The following is a 14,358-nucleotide window of genomic DNA, read 5'->3' as shown; positions in this document are numbered from 1 at the left end:
GCTGAGATGAATATCATGCAATAAGCAAATATTTTCCAATGAATGGAGACTGATCATTTAACTGGTGCAGTCGCAATGCTGTTCTCAGCTAACCTTTTATCTAATTTGTATTCACATTAAAACTTAAAAAATATATTTGTTTAGTACATAATTAAAACATTTTGAGTCTCAAGGTTCTTTAAATGATGTAACAGTATGAAATTCTTTATAATAACAGCTTCCTTATACTAGTGGAAACTGCATAAGCAACCCACATACCCTTTCACTTTTGCTCAGTAGTGCTAGAAGGTTGAAATTGCAATCATATATATAACTTTTTTCACCATGCGCCAACTATATGCTAACATTATACAGATGCACAAGTAAAACAGGTCTTTAACACATTGTCCTCTTAACGAGACATATTTCCTGTTGTTTCTTTAATTCACATTTTTTGTCTATTTATTATTTATTCTTGTCCACCATTATCTTACTCTCACCCTGTCACCTAGAAACCCAAGAAAATCATTAAAACCGAAAGAGTTCTTTAATTTGTGTGACTTGTTGTTTTGGTTATCCTGTTGAAGCATTTTCAGTTGGTTTATTGAGAAGAAATGATGTTGTGTTTGAGAGCCCATAGCAGATAAACCAGGACAGACGGGGAGAGGAACATGCTGTCCTGTAACACTGACATCCCTCAGTAGAGAGTGTATTTTGGCCGTAAGGCTGTTTCAGAGAATTTCATTAGTATTGGCGTCACAAAGCTGTGCTGCTGCCATACAGTTTAAATGTTGTTTCATAGAATTTTATTTGTACTGTTTGCAGTGGACACTTTAGAGTTATGTAGTATAGATACAGCTTTCAAGAATTTTGTTAGTATTGGTTATTGTGGATGGATGTTTTGTTTTTGTTCAGTTTGAGAAGCCATTCTGCTCAGCCAGGAAACAGATCAGTGAGAAATGCCAATCCAAATGTGTTTTACAAGACAGCTTGTAAAGGATTTCAGGTATGTGGCCTTTGAGATCCTATAACAAGTTACTGTGGATTGATAGTCTTTGATCCTTAAAACGTGTTAAGCATCGCAGCAAACCAAATCTCTCGGGACCACAAACTTAACCATCTACCAACTACCATGTCTAGCTCATTCTTAATGAATCACAGCCTTGGACATTTTTGACCCTGGTACTTCCACTGCTCACATGATCTATTTTTTAAAATGTTACAGATGTTATACTTTACATTGTTTTAAGCTAAGAAAGAGCATAATCAAGATCATGCAGACGTCAAGTGTGAAATATGACAGAATACAATGAGAAATGAGAGGAAAAGAAGTCTAAATCTTGAAAAGGAAAGCAGGACAGTTAAAAGATCAATGTAGTTGTAGATAGCATGAGAAAAATAAACCCTTTCTCACGTTCCTCTGGCCTTAGATTTGAAGTTATGAAACAGCTCTCCCCCACTGATTTCTTCCCACCCAGCCCTGCAGCCTATTTATTTACACTCTGAAAATACTCTCAGACAATAACTTAGTTTCAAAAATTCTTCACTGAGGCCTCAAGTGGAGTATTGATCATGGAGAAAACAGAGCAGAGGGAAAGGACAAGAAGCGAGGAAGTGAGGCAGAGCCTTTTGCTCAGTATGCATCACAGTTTTTGGTTGCTAACCAGGAGCCTCTGTGAGCTTGCTTGTCTGTGTGAGTGTTAGGGGCCAAGCAGTGAAGCCCAAGACACAGGTGTAAGTTTTAAAGAAAAATGGTTTTTATTTTACCCAAAATTAGGCAAACCGAATTCACAAACGAAAATAATAAGAACTAGGTCTATAAAAGAGGTCAACTTAACATAACTCAATTTAACACAACTAAATGTAAGGTGTGAACTAAACAAACAGACCTCAAAGAATCCTTCTTCTTCTTTTTCTTCTTCTTCTAATGGGGTTCCAGCAGGCTGTACACTGGGGTGTATAATTGCCCTCCACAGACTAGGGACCTCGAAAATTGAGCCAAAAGGGAACTTATATAGTGGTTGGGCCAAACCAAGTTTAACTCAAGGGGTAAACAAAATTGACGCTTAATTAAACCGAATTCAAAGTAATACTACTAAGCCTGAACCCCCCCATGACATCAGAGCCCATGGTCTGCTCCACTCAGCTGGCTTCAGCATATTAGTCCTTTGCACCCTTGGCCACGCCTTTTGTTCAGTCAAGGAAGTGCCATGCCTCCACAGCCAGGTAACTCACGGTGTAGCTCCAGCCATCACAGTGAGCATGCCTATGTCATGCTCTTTAGACTGCTTTACCACCTTTTGAGTTTTAATGAGGAACTTGTTTGCATATAATTGCTAATTTTATAATTAATACTAACATCATTATCATTATTTGGATTCATGATTCAGGTTAGAAGATGAATGTCTCTATTTCACTTTAACAGTTTGTTCCATTAATGCTGAAGGGTGTAGGATTTTTAGCTACTTGTGGTCCATCAGGTTGACCAGTTTTCCACTGTGGCTGTCATTGTTTGGAACTGAAGGTAGAACCAAATTTTAAGTCCCATTAGCAAATAATCCAGACATAAAACAATCCAAGTTTAAGCTATCTATTTTGCATGATTGGTGTTGAAGATTTGAGGGTATTTGTCTAACTTTTGTGGTTCCCTCACTTGCATCATTACTGCATTGGATCTTTGGAGTTGGGTGTTTGAATTTTGTACAATGGATGTCTAATGGTGTTATTGGCGCTGCACATTTTGTAGTTGTAATTTGTGTGTGAAAAAGGCTCATGTCCATGTTTGGGCAAAAACAGGTATTATCCTCACCTTATTATATCCATGTGCTACTTTGTAATGCTGTGTCTTATCGCTGAGCATTAATGTGGCCTATTTATTGAGTTATCTGCCATGACCGCTCAGCCCAGGCGCTGCACACTCTGCCGTTGGCGACTAATAAGCCCTGCAGGAAGGGCACTCTGCCTGCTGTGTGTGTTCCTCATTTTGCTCCAATTCTTGAGGGAAAGTGTTCATCTAAATTACCCATTGCCTCAGGGTTGACTGAGATTTTGACGTGCAGTCATCGTTCTCTTTCCATCTTTCTGTCTCTCTGCTATCACTTCATTTCACCTCCATCTCTTAGTCCTTGTTTATTTCCCTTACTGTGAGCAGCACAGTTTCCCACCCAGCTGTCAGGAAAATTCTGCAGAAAGGTTTGAAATTTTACAAACACATCCCCCCTTTCCTCTTACTGGAAAGAAGTAAATAAATCCACCATCTGCAATTGCAAAAACAATGTTATGTATAAAGCACATTTCATTACAGGTGAGCTCAACGTTCCGTACATTGAGGATAAGAACTATACATATAATAAATATCAGTTGTTTACAATTGTGAATGACAAACAAAAATCTAATTAATAAAACAATTACCTGACATACATCAGACACACCTCATATATATCAAACATAAAAAGCACAAGGCAAATCATGGCAGACAAACAATGCAGAAATATTCAATTGATAAAAGTTTACTTGCTAAGAAAAGGTTTTCTTTTTCTTAACTCCATAACTCTGAAACTCTTAGGTTTGTTCTTCAGCTTAGCAATGATAATGATGTTCTCACTGAGTTGGTGTCAGAACTACAAATGCGTCTACACTTTTACAGGTAAAACATTAAAACAATCAAGTTATAGCAAGTTTGACAAGCTTTTACAGCTCTCAGACATCAAGGTTGAAGGACATCAGGTTTTCCCTTTCTTTCTTTCCTCCTTTCCTTCATTCTTTCTTATTACCTTCCTTCCTTATTTTCTTCTTTCCTTATTTATTCCCTTCCTGCCTTAACTTGTTCTTTCCTTATTTCTTCCCTTGCTTCCTTCCTTAATTTCTTTTTCCTTATTTCTTCCTTCCTTTCTTCTTTCTTTCCTTCATTTTTTTCTTTTTTTTCCATTCCTCCCTCCTCCCCCTTACTACTTCTTTTCTTATTATTCATTTCCTTCCTTTCTTCCCTCCTTCCTTCCGTATTTCATCTCTTCCTTCCTTCATTTCTTCTTTTGTTATTTATTCCCTTCCTTCCTTCATTTATATTATTTCCTTATTTGTTCCCTTCCTTCCTTCCTTCATTTCTTTTTCCTTATTTCTTCCTTCCTTTCTTCTTTCTTTCCTTCATTTTTTCTTTTTTTTTTTCCATTTCCTTCCTTTCCTTTCCTTTCCTTTCTATTCCTTTCCTTCCTCCTCCCTTTCTTTCTTCTTTCCTTGTTTCTTTATTTCCTTTCCTTCCTTCCTTCCTTTCAGTATTTATTCCATTCCTTCCTTCCTTCGGTATTTCTTCCATTCATCCTCCCTCCCTCCCTTCCTCTTCCTTCCTTATTTGCATTTCCTTCCCTTTTTCTTCCCTTACTTCCATCTTCCCTTCCTGTCTTACTTCCTATTTTCCCTCTGCACACACTGTACCTTGTATTGAAGACTCCTACAGATATTTTTCACCTGCATGTTACTGTCACTTTAACACTCATCATTTAGGGACTTTTAGAAAGAAGGCAGGTAATGGATACTAAAAACACATCATGATTTTAGAACAGACCTCTCTTATTATCAAATCATGGTTTGCAAAAAGATTTTCCTTCTCACACAGAAGGGAGGCTTTTGTGAGGAGTGAAAAGTAAAACTCAAACTCAAGTCAATTAAAATCTTATAACACACATGCCCTTTTACAGCTTGTTTCATAGCATGACTGTGTTTTTGCTACATCACATTCAGTGATGGAATAGAAATGGTCGGCCTAAAAGAAGATAATTTGAGTTATTTCCCCAAATAGTCCTTGAATCTTTTCAGACAGGGTTCTTCAGTTGAAATTCGGATTACTCTGTTGAGAGGAAATGTCTTCAAGTGTAAGTCTAGAACATACTTGCATCCAATTTTCTAGATGATTGAATACCTCATATTTAAATGCAGTAAAAGTAGTTGTATTAACATCTGTAGGCAGTCAACAACTGACTTTTAAATCAAAGTTCTGTTCACTTGAAATACAATAATGTGAATGCACTGTACTTCCCTGATCATGGAAAATCAAGTGTGCATGAAAATGGTTAAAAGCATGACGAAGCTCTTTTGAAGGCAAATTAAAGTTAATGTTCCAAACTTTAGAAAATGAATTATCAAGTGTAGAGTGCCTACTTTTATCTGACTCACTCAGCCAGCTCCTCCATGTGTGTATCTCTGCATCGCTCGCTATCTTGACGTCAGGACAATATTTGATTGGCTCATCTCCATCACATGTGAACATTTAAAATGAACACATTGATCAGTGACTTTCTTGGACCACCAGATGTGATACTGTAAAAGTACAGTGAAAGCTGTGCCATTGAAATTAGACTACTGTAAAGGCATGAAACTCTACAGTGATAAGAATATACAAGGTCATCAAAATTGAACATTAGATCAAGGTCCAGATACAGGATTGCATCTCAGTCTGGTTCCAGCCTACAGTCTGAGATTTTGCAATGCCTGCTTTAGTAAACGGAAAAAACAAACTATGCTGCTGATAGTGACACATGAATAGTACAAAAGCTTCGCATGTCACAATCTTGAAAAATGTTGATTTCAGGGATTTATCCCATCTTCTTCCTGCTTGTCTAAATTATTACATCACATATTTGTATTGAGGCTCAGCTCAGATACTCTCTCTTTGTGTCTCTCTTCCTGTGGCAGTGATACTTTGTATCTCTGCCCTCACTAAGGCATAATCAATTTAAGAGTTTGTCTTGGGTCATTATTACCTGCTGGAGGACCATCTGTTCACTGTGGCTGGCTGAGTAGTCTGCCAGGTAGACACACACACACTGAGACACACTCACACAAACCCACACACGTAGCCTGAAGGGTTGCCAGGTAGATTTGGATCGCAGCAAGATGTGAGATGTTGAATATTAAACCTCAGGAAGGGCTGAAGAAAGAAACTGTTGGCTGTGTGTGCGTGTGTATTCACATCTGTTTATTTGTATGCATGCATACATTTAAGGTTGCTCAGTATACATGTTTGTTTATGTGCAGTTTTCCTAATGTGATATATGTTTGAAACAGTTTGATAAGGTGGCTGGTGGGCGTGCAGCGTGAGCATCTGTGTGTTTGTTGGATACGGATGGTGATGGCCAGAGGCAGAGTGGTCCAGCTACTGGTTAAGAGGAGCATGGCTGACTGTCGATACACCCACAACCTTAACAACAGGCTGACTGCATCACTGCTAGAGCTCCTGTAAAGAAATCAAAAATAGAGGCACAGGCACCAGCAGGGATGAGTCAGCTTGGGATGAATGCATATTTGCTGTAGAATGATTAAATCAAACAAACTTTGAAACAAGTTGTTTGTTCTTGTTGAACAAACTGAGAGGAGTTTTTTACAGGTTTTGACACAGATTAAATAGACAGTCAGGCGACAGTAAAAAATCAGAAGTTTCATTATTTTCAATCTCCACAGAGAAAGGTTACAGTGAGCTGCCAGTTTAAGAACAGCGTGATGTGATTTTTTTTTCAGGAAACTAGACTTAACAACACCCAGAATAAGATCATGAGGATGTAAGAAATACGGATGTGTACAGTGGCCCCATCAGATTGGGGACAAATGTGCACTGTTGTAGTGTTGGAAACAAGTTCAACTTAAAACTTGATTTCTGGGAATCAAGACTCAACTTGGACTTGAGCACTGATTACCTGGACTTCTTTTTGTATAATGCCCTAATCATTTATTCACTTTAGAGCAGCTGGCACATTTTCACAAGCATGCAACAGTTCCTGCAAGGATGCTGAAAGAGATGCAACAATAGTAAGTTTTGCTTTCAACTTATTTACAGGAAATACAAAGAAAAAGCAGTGCAACATGTTTGATATGTAAATGAACCATCAAGGATAAATGTGGGATAATCTCAAAACGCAGACATCTGTCCAGGATGCGCCAAGAAAAGTAAATGAGGCTAAAATGACTTTGACTATTCGCAAGCTAACGGCCAAATTCCACCAGATCAGTGGCCTGTCCGTGTCCGATCCGTCACGGCACTGGAGTTGAACACATTGTGTTAACTCAACACTCAACAGACCCTGTTGTGTTCCGGCAAATCTCAACAGAGAAGATTCAGCAGGACAGGAAGTCAGGCACCAAAACGAAATTCAAACATCCGGTTAATTTTCAGGATAAAACACTCAATAAAACGTCATGATGGGCGGAGCCAGGCCTGGAGGCAACAAGTCAGAGGTTTTCAGAGGCCAATGAAGGCAACATGGATGAGGAGAGGAGTCGGATCTGGTGAAAGTCTGATGTACCAGTAATGTTAGCTTACAAAGTGACTCAAGCACGAGTTCAAGATGTTTGGTTAATTAATCAAAATTCAGATTAACAGAAGAATCGATGAGGGCTTGTCACCTTTCAAAGAGCTGTGATATGAATTTGCACGTTAAAACAAGAGTTGTAACTTGATAATCATTTTTTTTCTCCATGCGCACTGACATGATCCGTTAGAACATAATGTTAGTATAAAAATGTGTTTTCTACTCATCCTGAGGTCCCACACTGTGAGCCGAGGTTCATACAGTCAATAGTCTGCTGTGAAACAGTGGTCCTCCTGGTTAAATAAATAATGAGGGCTCAGACACACATTTGACTTGAACACTGAGGACTCGAGACCTGACTCGAATTCAAGTTTTGGGACTTCACTACGATACTGCCATTAATAATAAAATTGTACATAAAAAAAAAACAGAAGTTAAAAACAGCATGTTATTGCTGTAGGTGCCCAACATGTTGCTTTTCTTACTCATGACACAACACCTGGAGACTAGTTTCAGGGTACTAGAATATTTGTGTTTTGTTTTGTTTGTTTTATAATACTTTACTTCCTGCCACTGTTGTGCCGATTTGCAACTGTTTCTCCAGATGGATGAAAAAAAGCCACTAACAAAGGACTAAGAGTAATGAGTCGTCTTTCCGTGCCTGAGCAGGAAAAAAACATGGTGGTACCAATTTTGTGGGACAATAAAAATCCACTTTTGTGACAAGTACTGCACAATCAAACAAACAAAAGGTTGTGAGCCCTGTGAGGTTTGACTTTAAGGGAGCAAATTAGGTAAGAAACTTTATTAGTAAGCAGTCTGGGTTTTTAACCTGATAGAATAATAAGGAAAACAAACCCTTACATCTGCAATGATACATTTGATGATGCCTTTTTCCTGTAATACATACAAAATACAAAAATGTGCAAGACTAATAGGATATATTTTCAATCATATTACACTTCAAAGAGACAACTTTTGATTTGGCTCCCTCACAAATGTCCAATTTCTACAGCAAATTGCAATGTTAGGTGGAAGGGCTGGATCGTGTTAATGTTGACTAACATTATGGTATTGTGATGGCTGTACATCCCTAGTTTCAGTGAATCAAAGCTTTGGTTGGAGCCAGTGGTTCAAGGAGGCTCATTTCTTAAATGATTGGAGATTGTCTATAACAGTCAAAGCAAGCAGTGGAAAATAATCAGAGACTGGGTTGACTCATCACATCAAACAAACTATTTCTTGAATTCATCAGTGGATGAAAACAGTGAAATTATCATCATTATAAGCTGGTTAAAATATGAATGAATCGATCGCAGGGTACAAATGATGATACATTTGTTTTTGAAAGACTAAAAGTTGAACAGCAAACCATTTACTCAATACATGTGACATTTGCTTCACTCAGTCTGTTGTTGGGTGCCGATGCACAGGTGCTGTATATTAAGATCTTTAAATAAACACAATGACGCATGTACCCGTTACAGACATAAAGGAGTGTACATCCCTTTTTATAACTCATATAATGTCTCTATGCACGTATGAGCATCTGTTCACGCTTTTTTAATTTCTTTATGACATTGCTGTACATACCTTGATGCCCTCATCAACACATTCTCACTCATTCATCAGGGGAGAGGGAAGGTGACACTGTTGTGCATGCATGTGTGTGTGTGATGGGATAGCAGCAGGTGATAATGACTGATGTGCATTAGTCATTAAGCAGCTTGAATTTAGTTATTTTTAGAGTTAATTGTGGTTTTGTGTGTTGAACACTTTAGAGGCAGTGTGACTTTTAACATATTCAAAGTTTTTCACGTTGACTCACAGGGAACAAACCACCTCTTTTTTTAAACCTTGAACCTCTCATTAAAGACACACGACATTTACCTGACGCTTATGATCTTGTTGATCTGTGATTAACCTTTGGCTGTCGAGTAACAGTGACAAAATTAGCTGAAGGTAGTGGTAACCTTATCCAGAAAAAGAAGAGCCCTCTGAGGTTTGAGCAGCAGGCAGGTGTTGTCTGTTACAGTACAGGTCTTCATTGCATTACTTTAAGTTTTTTCACACACATGCTTTCAATGCCATTAGCTTTTTCTCTTGCATCCAAGTTTTGGATTCCACGGCTTGTTGTCTTGCCAGCCAAGAAGGCATAACACTGCCAACAAGTCAATATGTCAGCTTGCTAGACCAGCAGGGAGGCCTTGTTTTTTGCCCTGAGGAGGCCTGTTAGGTTATTACTAACTGCCAGGTTGTGTAAAAAGCATTGTCCTCTGCTAAACATTTTGTGAACCTTAATCACCCTCATCTAATCATCGAAACATCACCAGTTGTTTAGTGGAGTGGAGCCAGAGCAAAAGATGCCATGTACTGCCCTACAATGTGGGTTTCACCATGAGTTTGACACTGTTAAATAACTATTTTCAAATATGACTTGAGACCCATCTTACTGGCATTCAAAAAGCCTGTGCAAACTCCATCTTTTATCACTTTATTTTGTGTTTGTGAAAAGCTATCAGTGTTGCTTCTTTTTAATATCTGCTTTTCTCTGAAGCTCCTTGTTCAATACTTTTGAATTTAGGAATTCACTCGTTGATCTGTTAGCTTACATCCTAACTTGACGTGCATTCTTCAAGTTGGAATGGACAGCATGCCACATGTCAAACTTTCTTTCTATTATTCAATCAATGACAATTTCTAACTATATAGGACTCCAAATTCTGTGCATAAGATACACTTTTAGTATTTTATGTCATCCAAAAAAGTGAGCTGTGTGCAACTAATGTACCGGTATCAAATGTGAAGAGAGGTATGTAATAATTAATGATGGTTTAATCAGAAGATGGTGCTTGGAGAAGTGACTGTCTGCCTCACTACACAATGCACACTGGATAGATAGTGAGGCAGACTAGTTCAGTGCTGCCATTTTTCAGCAGCTTTTCGCCCTCATTAGTTTTTAATATTAAGTTGATAAACTTTGTGTAGTGCTGGTTTGACCATAACGGCTATTTAACGCAACAAGTCACCAGAGGAAGGGGGATGGAATCAGCCTCAGTGAATTTGTCACCAGCAATGGGTCCATATACCTCACAACTATCATCACTACTGTAGGCTGTGCTCAACTACCATACAGGTAGCTAGATGTCAAAAACAGATGGTACCAGAAAAGCTACACATAAGCTAAGAAGTTGTATTATGCTGAATGGAAAAGAAACAGAACATGCCTTATATACTGGTGCAACTTATACTACAGATGTTATGGTACATAGCATTTCAGCCCACTGGTCACAGGTTTACTTATGTTAGTAGAGCAGGCGCTCCGTGTACATGATCTAGAATCCTTCTTGTACAAGTCTATTTGACGTATGCTCCGTATTATCCTCTTCATTGCCGCCCTGTAGCAATGATTTAAAACCTCATGTTGTTTTGCAAAAGGTCTGCTGTCAGTCTGTAATTGCTCTGAGTGCTATCTAAGGGTCACCTCAGGGCAAGAACGTCTCTTACATCTCTGCATCATATGTTTCCAGAAAGAATGAGTGAATCAATAAATAAATATAAGCAAGTTGACCCTTCAGGGTAGACTTGTTCATAGTTGGAAAACAAAGATGCTGGTAACATTGTCTCCCAGTGGAACCCTTAAACTGAAAGAGCTTACTGGAGCACAGCCATGTTTGATTGTATCACTTTTACTTGTGTCCATCTGCCGTATGAATGTGATTAGCTGGTGAGTCAGTGTACTGGCATCAACCCAATCTGATTCTCTGCCACATAATTAAGTAAGGGTTTCCATAAATATGTCATATTTAAAGCTGCTGTGAGGAGCTTTTGTTTTGTATCGATTCTGGCCCCCCTGTGGACAAAGCGATACCTCTTATCTTTTGTCCGGGTAACACTTTATATTAACTACACACTTTTAAGCATTAATTAAGCATTAATTAATTCTTAACTCATCACCTGTAAAGCATTGTTCATACATTAATACTCATTTATATATCATGTACAAACACAGTTATAAATGTTTTATTATTCATGAATATGCCTCTCTATAATGTGTTAACTAACTCTTTGTTCATACTTTATAAATGGTGGATTCACCAAATACAAATGAGCTATTATGGTCATTATAAACCAGTTATAAACACATTTACAGGTTATGATTCTAACATTTAGTAAGGGTTAGTGAACATCTTATTACATAGCAAATTATGATTAATTAAGGTAGTCACAAAGGACTTATAAACTGCTTGTTCATGGTTTTGTGAGCTGATCTAAAGTGAGGACTTTGTATGCTTTACAAAGCATTCATTAATGAGATTTAAGACCAGCAGCACCTTAAAACACAGAATCCAAGTTATTGTTCAGTTTTGCAGCTGCATTTCAACTTGTGTTTACAAATGGTTTTATACAGCCAGCGTTTAAATGTTACTGTGTCTTTTTATATATTTGATATGTCATATTTATTGAGTTTTTCCACTGTGAGCACTTTAAGTTTGAGAGATTTTCTTTTTCAGTTGCAGGGTATTTTAAGTTCATATGAAGTTATTTTGATAAACGCGGTTTTATACAGAGGTTGTTTCCTTTTAATAAACACAAGTTTGAGTACATGTGTTGTGTCTGTTTCCTTATTCTGTTGAATCAATATCTGTGACTTCTGTGTTTTAAGGTGCTGCTGGTCTTAAATCTCATTAATGAATGCTTTGTAAAGCATAAAAAGTCCTCACTTTAGATCAGCTCACAAAACCATGAACAAGCAGCTTATAAGTCCTTTGTGACTACCTTAATTAATCATAATTTGCTATGTAATAAGGTGTCCACTTACCCTTGCTGAATGTAAGAATTATAACCTGTAAATGTGTTTATAACTGGTTTATAATGACCATAATAGCTCATTTGTATTGGTGAATCCACCATTTATAAAGTATGAACAAAGAGTTAGTTAACAAATTATAGAGAGTCATATTCATGAATAATAAAACATTTATAACTGTGTTTGTACATGATATATAAATGAGTATTAATGTATGAACAATGTTTACAGATGATGAGTTAAGTATTAATTAATGCTTAACTAATGCTTAAAAGTGTGTAGTTAATATAAAGTGTTACCATGTATTTACAATAAAGCTTAAAGCCCGCCTCTGCTCCACCCCTGTGCCTATAGGTTGATTCAGTTAGCTTAAGCAAGCATTTCAAACATGGCGACCACCTTTGTTGAGTTTCAAATTTCTTTCAAGAAATCATGGGGTGAAATCAGAGTGACGATGTGTTTCATTCAGAAGTACAAGAAAATACGGCTATGTCTCTCAGGTTGATTATCCAGCTGAATGTATTGATTTTTTTACTAACATGGTAAGCCAACTATAAATTTAACTGGATTAGCCCAGAGTGGATCTGAAATCAGTTTATTGTGACATTTTCAGCCAGAAGCCAGTTTTCTTCCATCAGTCTCAGTCAGATAAGACTTAGTGTTTGCTTGTGGTGTAAGCTCAATAGAGTTTCATCGTCTTTTACTGAACAATTTCTGTTTCATTTCTTATGGCCTTGAAGGGTTTCTGCACCCAGTGAACCTGTGGCTCAGAAAAAAATATGTTGTATGTTATAGATCAAAGTGTATGTTTTAATGTCCTCGACTTGACATCTTATTTCCACTGGATGAAAAGTAGTGCTTATCATGTTGCACTGGGTCTTTCATGCATTGCTCATGGGACACACTTGTCACTCACTACCATGATTTAATTCTACAGGATTTTGTGTTCTGAAACATGCATTTTACCATGTGCTTACATACTTCAGATAAAGTATTTCTGCATGCAGTTAGTAACATCACTTTAGAAGTGACTGAAAGTATGGTCTGAATTACAGCTCAGGCTCCAGAGGAAGTGGATATTCATACATTGCCTGAAACCCTGTGGCCCAGCTATCATCAGGAGGCATGCAAATGTCTCTACGCCATATCCATTTTACACAGATTCCACCTACACCAAAACTTTGCTTTCCATTAGAGGCAGTATTTTTGTGCATCCAACTGTGCATTGCAGCAGCAGCAAAAACACTTTTAAAAACACATCATGTGCTTTCCTTATTAAATCAACCACTATTATCATTTACCGTAATGAGCTCCAAGTCCAGCAGTTTATGTACAATGAATACAAGCTTGACAAGAGGTCACTTCCAGCCAAGCTGCTGTACAGGCCGTGTGGTTAAAACAAATCATCACAGGAGGACCATTATTAAAGCATTGTGTTATCAACATCATTAGTGGTGTTTTGCTTTGTAAGGAAGGCTTTTCAACAATGCTTCGAACAAAAAAAAAACTCTAAGTATCTCAACCCCTCTACGCTCAAATAAGTGGCTGTAATTTGGGACAATACAAATTAACATGACTTGATTTCAACAAGGTTAAAATGAGCCCTAACCTTGTTTCTTAGCAACAGTAAAAAGAGCAGTGATTTGTCAAGAAGAGCATCACCTCGATATGAACCAAGGAACACAAGTGGGAAGCAGACAAAGACAAATTGGACAAAGAAATCTTTCTCATGAGGATTTTGTTCATGTTGAAGACTGTATGTTGTTGCACAGCTAAAAGAGTCTTAGCAATGGTCCTCGGACTACGTTGAGTCAATCATCCATTTTAAGGGCCTGTGTCCACCATCAGCGTTTTTATGCAGTTCAGCATGTTCAGTGTTCAGCATCTTGGGCACAAAAACACCCTCAGTATCAGCTGATTTCTGTTCCTGTACTCACAGCACTCTCAGCTCAAGATAGTATAACTTTTATAAAACTGCCACACTTGTCAGTCATCCCTCCCCCACCGTCTACCTCAGCCAGCCCACAGTCAAGAAGGGGTGGGACTTCTGATATAAACTTTGTCAACAACAACAACAGTGGAGATATAACTATGCATGGTTCATCTCATGCACAGACAAGTAGTTGAGGGTACCATTTTTAGGTCTAGAGCTGCTGCTAATGCCAGAACATGATTCTTTTCTTGTTTTTACATTTTCCTTTAAAAAATGTCCTTAGATAAAAGCAAATATCAAGTATAAAAGTAATTTAAAACAGGCTTAATTTCTTCACT

Source organism: Notolabrus celidotus, chromosome 1, assembly GCF_009762535.1.
Source record: "Notolabrus celidotus isolate fNotCel1 chromosome 1, fNotCel1.pri, whole genome shotgun sequence".
Taxonomy (NCBI): Eukaryota; Metazoa; Chordata; class Actinopteri; order Labriformes; family Labridae; genus Notolabrus; species Notolabrus celidotus.
Note: the sequence above shows the minus strand (reverse complement) of the source record.